General features: G+C 40.4%; 1 non-coding gene across 1 annotated transcript; it reads left to right on the top strand.

Moving 5' to 3' along the window:
* The first annotated feature begins 2,574 nt into the window (after positions 1–2,574).
* LOC119810947 lies at positions 2,575–2,699 on the top strand. Its single transcript, XR_005284883.1, has one exon. It is a non-coding gene; the product is annotated as a U6atac minor spliceosomal RNA (small nuclear RNA).
* Positions 2,700–6,000: the final 3,301 nt, after the last annotated feature.

Here is a 6,000-nt window from a genome sequence, read left to right as displayed (position 1 = left end):
GGCAGCTGCAGCGGTTCGGGCACTCACTCCTCACTCACCCCAAAGAATGATGGATCCTCTGGCAGACTGTCAGGTCCCCTTGCAGGCCAAGCAGCTCTCTGACAAAGGCCTACCTTGCCCCAGGCAGTCAAATGAAGGAGGGGACCTCCCACCGGCCTGGGTGCACTCAATTCCAGGTCCCCAGCGCCCAAACAGGGTGAGCTGTGGGATTTTGTGGCCCCAAAGAAGGGAGGATGAGGCAGGGAGAGGGGGGAGGATTCTGGGTGCAAGCTGGGAAGGGACAGGAAGAGAGAGGTTTCTGATGTGTTCTTGGATTCAGTTTGCAAGTATTTTATTGAGAATTTTTGCATCCAGGTTCATAGGGGAAATTGTTCTGCAATTCTTTCTTTGTTTTGGGTCTTTATGTGATATGAATATCAGGGTAATTGTGTCCTAATAAAATGAGTCAGGCAATGTTCCTTATAATTCTATATTGTGGAATAGTTTGAGGAATATTAATCAATATTAAGTCTTCTTTGAAAATCTGGTAGACTTCTGCAGGAAAAAATAACATCACCTGGATTGTTTTTGTTTTGTTTATTTGTTTGTTTGGGGGTTGGAAGACTTTTAGCTACTGCTTCTAATTACATAAGAGGTTATAGGTCTGCTTAACTTGCTTACCTGATAGGGTTTTAATTTTTCTAAGTGCTATGAATCAATGGAATTGTCCATTCTTTTAGAGTTTTCAATTTTGTGAAGTACAGGTTTTTAAAGCATGTCTTTATGTTTCTCTGAATTTCCTCCTTGTCTGTTGCTATTTCACCCTTTTCATCTATAATTTTGGTAATTTGGATATTCTCTCTCTGCCTTTTAGGTAATTTGTAAAAAGGTTATCATTCTTACTGATTTTATCAAAGAACCAAGTCTTCATTTCATTGCTTCTTTGTATTTTTTATTTGTTTCTAGTATATCGATTTCAGGACTAAGTTTGATTATTTCTTGCCATCTGCTCCTTTTGGGTGTGGTTTCTTCTTTTTGTTCTAGAGATTTCAGGTGTGCTGTTAAATTACTAGTATGAAATCTCTCCGATTTTTTTTCTTTATGTAGGCATTGAGTGCTATGAAATTTCCTTAGAATTGTCTTCATTCTGCCTTATATGTTTGGGTATGTTATGTATTCATATTCCTTAAATTCTAGAAAATTTTTGATTTCTTTCTTATTTACGTCTTGACCCATTTTTCATTCAGTGGTGAGTTGTTCAGTTTTCATGAGTTTATAAGCTTTATGTTGTCTCTGCATTTATTGACATCCAGCTTTTATCTGTTGTTGTCTGATAGGATACAGAGAATTATTTCAATTTTCTTGTATCTGCTAAGAATTGCTTTGTGACCAAGTATGTAGTCAGTTTTAGAAAAAGTTCTGTGAAGTACTGAGAAGGTATATCTTTGTGTTTATATACAATGTTCTGTAAATATCTGTTAGGTCCATTTGGTTTATAATTTCTGTTAGCTCCAGTATTTCTCTGCATGGTTTTTGACTAGATGACATGCCCATTAGTGAGTGTGGTATATTAAAGTCAACCACTATCAGTGTGTGAGGGTCAGTATCTACTTGAGCCACAGTAATAACTTCTGTTGCAGATTTGAATGCCCTTGTATTTAGGAATGTTAAGAACTGCAATGTCCTCTTTGATTTTCCCTTTGGTGATGTAGTGACCTTCCCTACTTCTTCTAATTAGTTTTGGGTTGAAGTCTATTTTGTCAGATATTAAAATAGGTACACCAACTTGTTTATTAGTTCTATTTGCTTGGAATATCTTTTTCCAAACTTTTACCCTGATAACAGTCTATCTTGATGTTAAGATATTTTTCTTGGATGCAGCAGGAAGATGGATCCTGTTTTCTCATTCATTTTTGTAGTCTGTGTCTTTTTATTGGGAATTAAAAACTGATGCAAAGAATTATGAATGAGTAATGGTTGTTGATTCCTGCTATTTTGTTGCTGGAAGGGGGTATTCACCATTTCTTTTGACTTAATAGTCTGCATTATTTATTCCTTGTGTTTTCTTGGGTGTAGTTAACCTACTCAGATTGAAGTTTTTCTTCTTGAACCTTCTATAGGAATAGATTCGTAGATAGATATTGCTTAAATTGGGTTTATCATGAAATGTCTTTTTTTCTTCATCTGTTTAGATTAAGAGTTTGGTCTAGAAAGCAGTCTAGGCTGGCATCTGTGACAGCTTAGAATCTGTAGCACATCTGTCCAGGCTCTTCTGACTTTTACAGTCTCCATTGAGAAACCAGATGTTATTTATTCTAATAGGTCTATCTTTATATGATACTTGGTCTGTTTCCCTTGCATCTTTTAATATTCTTTCTTTATTCTATATGTTTAGTGTTTCAGTTATATGTGCCAAGGGGAATTTATTTTCTGGTTCAATCTATTTAGAGTTCTGTAAGCTTCTTGCATCTTGATAGACATGTCCCTTAGATTGGGAAATTTTCTTCTATGATTTTGCTGAATATATTTTCTGTGCCTTTGACCTGAGTTTCTCCTTCCTCCATTCCTATTATTCTAGATTAAGTCTTGTCATAGGTGTTGTACGAAAGGAGAGAAGGCTAGCACTCCCCATGGCAAGGACGGAAGAGGCCCTTGGGCTTAACAACACATATATGGTTAAGGCACTGCCACAACTTCGTGGCATCTAACCACTGTTTTTTGGGAACCCATTCTCTTTGAATGGATACCTTGCTCAGCCAGGATATAGTAGGGAGGGTCTTGCACCTTCCCCAAAACAATGTGCCTTGCCATCTCTGAAGAGTGGATTGGGCGGTGGGGAATGGGGATGGGAAGGAAAGTGGAGGGGATGGGAGGAAGGGAGGGAGTGGGAACTGTGATAGGTATATAAACTGAAAAAAGATAGTTTGTTTTCTTTTTTAAAAAAGAAAAAAGAAAAAAACCAATGCTAAATAAAAAAAAAGTCATAATGTCCTGGATTTCCTGGATATTTTGTCTGAAGTATTTTCGATTTACATTTTCTTTGACTGAGGTATCCATTTCTTCTATTGTGCCTTTAGTACCTAAGATTCTCTCTTCCACCTCTTGTATTCTGCTGGTGAGGCTTGCCTCTGAGGTTTCTGTTTGAGTTCTCAAATTTTCATTTTTATATTTTCCTCAGTTTGGGTTTTCTTTATTGATTCTATGCTTGCTTTTAGATCTTGAACAGTTTTATTCATTTCTTTACACTGTCTGTTTGTTGTTTTGTAGATTCCTTTAAAGGGTTCATTCATTTTCTCTTGCAGGACATCTATTGTATTCATAAAGGCTATTTGAAGGTTCTTGCTTGTGCTACAACTATGTCACATTTCTCAGGGCCTACTGTGGCAGAATTTCTGGGCTCTACTGGGGACATATTATCTTGTCTGTTATTGATTGTGTTTTTATGCTGGTATAGGCATCTGGATTTGGAACAATTGTAATTCTAGGTGTTGATATCTGGTTTTATCTTTTTGAAGTGAGTGTTTTATTCTTTTATTTCTTTTGCCCTCTCTGGTTCTTAGGAGGGCATAGTGGCTTTGTACTATATGTAGGTAGTGTCTGGAAGGTAATTCTTTTGGGATCCAGATAGGTGTGGTCACTGGGAGACAAGGTAGAATATGTCTGGTAGTTTGAATGTAATCGCTCATTGAGAATAGCACTATTAGGAGATGTGGCTTTGTTGAAGCGAGTATAGCTTTGTTGGAGGAAGGGTGTCATTGTGGAGGTGAGCTTTGAGATCTCCTATGCTCAAGATATACCTAGTATCTCAGACCACTTCCTGTTGCCTACATGTCAAGATGTAGGAGTCTCAGTTCCTTCTCCAACACCATGTCTGCCTACACACCACAATGTCACACCATAATGACAATGGACCAAACCTCTGAAAATGTAAACCACCCCCAATTAAATGTTTTTCCTTTATAAGAGTTGCTGTAGTCATGGAGTCTCTTCACAGCAATAGAAACTCTAAGACGATGTGTTTCTAGGTATTGGGAATTGGCACTTAGGAATGGGAATGGGCTGGGAGAAGGGGTGCTAAATGAGTCCACAGGAGGAAAGAAAGCTCATTGGTCCACCAGACTCTGCTTGGCACAGAGAGTAAGGAGAGGTCACAATGGCTAGTTGGATACAGAGCTGGAGAAAAGACTAGGGGTTGGATTTGTAGTAGAGGAGAAAGAGGGGAAGATCTGCAGTTATCCTAGCTGATTTTCTCTTAATTTAAAATCTCTAGCTCATTTTCCTCCATACACAGAAAGACCAATCTAACACAAGAGATCACTGGTACCTAGGATGATGGTATGCCTCAGTTTACCTGCCACCATCCACATCTTCTGTCATGGGACTTTAATGACATTCCTTTTTACTTTCAAAAGCATCCTAATTTGAGCAATAAAGTATCTCCTTTTCATGTACATATAACCTATTCAAAAAGCTACCTGTATCATCAGTGAGTGCGCAAGGCAATGACATGAAAATCCAGCTGTCATAGCTCAACTGTGTGGTCTGGGTTCACCATTTTCAAACACTAGCAGAAATGCTGTTGGCTTCAAGCAAACTAGAGCAAGATAGATCATCTCAAGTTCCCACTTTTCTAAGCATCTTTTTTCTGCAGTCCTTTCTATGTATCAGCAACATGATTGGGGTGTCTTGGCTGCAGACTACCAAATCTACCCTGAATATCCAAACCAAAGGAACTTTATAAGTACCTTCATCTTCCAGACTTTGACAGCCTTTGGACCCAACCTGCATTCAGTCGGTAATGATGCAGCCAAAAGAAACGTTCAGCAGACGGTTGTATCAGAAATGTCAGGGCTCATCACCCACTGCTCATCGTCTAAGTGGCCCTGGAGAACAGACCCATCACCACAGCCTCCAAAATGCTATTCCTTTTTATGCACCCCGAGTTTGGTGGGAGGGCAAGCCTAGGTCATGTGCACAGTCTGGAGAGGAAAACGCAATGTCGGCTGTGTCATGAGGAAAGCACCTTCCTGCTTTGGAGAGATGGAGAATGAACCAGTCCTCAATGTTCAAATCATCTAAGAACTGAAAGGGATTGCAGGGGAACACATGAGGGGAATGTGGGAGTAAGGACATGGTGGTGGCTCTAAAAAGGCCACTAAGCAAGTTCAGGAGACAGTCCCCATGGCTAGGGCTAAGAGGGGCTCGTTCCACAGCATTCACACACCGTGCACACTATGCATCCTCTGCTACTTGCTTCAGGGATGCACATGATAGCCTGCAGAAGTCTGCCGTACACAAAAGGGGCCAACCTGGGCTCATAGCCAGACAGACAGGGCATGACTGTCGCCCCTACCTCACAGTTGAGGCCCTGCTGCTTCTGAATGGCAAAGCCCTTGACAAGACAGCTTAAGAGTAACAGACCGACAGCGGCTTTCCAGAAGCAATTCTAGGAAAGAAACAAAGGGAAGACTGCTTTCTAAAATGAAACTACAGTATAATTCCTGAGGGGGGATGTAAACTGTCACAATATACTTAAAGAGCTGAACTTCTCCTGCCGCCTCGCTCCCCTCACCTAGTGGTTTTGTCGGGGTTTCTATTGCTGTGACGAAGCACCATGACCAAAGCGACATGGGCAGGAAAGGGTTTATTTGGCTTATGATTCTACATCACTGTTCATTACTAAAGGAAGTCAGGACAGGAACTGAAACAGGGCCAGCGCCTAGAGGCAGGAGCTGATTCAGGAGCCATGGAAGGGTGTTACTTTGCTCATCATGGCTTGCTCAGTCTTCTTGTGGTGTGGGACTCCCCCTGTATGCTATGAATATGCTTTTTAGCATTGGTTAATAAAGAAGCTCATTCGGCCTCTGGCCAGGCAAAATAGAGTTAGGCGGGAAAACTAAACTGAATGCTGGGAGAAAAAAAGGCAGAGTCAGGCAGACACCATGTAGCTGCTGAAGGAGAAAGATGTCAGAACCTTATGGGTAAGCCACAGCCTCATGGCAATACACAGAGTAATAGACA

Source organism: Arvicola amphibius, chromosome 3 (assembly GCF_903992535.2).
Source record: "Arvicola amphibius chromosome 3, mArvAmp1.2, whole genome shotgun sequence".
NCBI lineage: Eukaryota > Metazoa > Chordata > Mammalia > Rodentia > Cricetidae > Arvicola > Arvicola amphibius.
The sequence above is the reverse complement of the archived record's forward strand: the minus strand, read 5'-3'. Positions and strand labels throughout refer to the sequence as shown.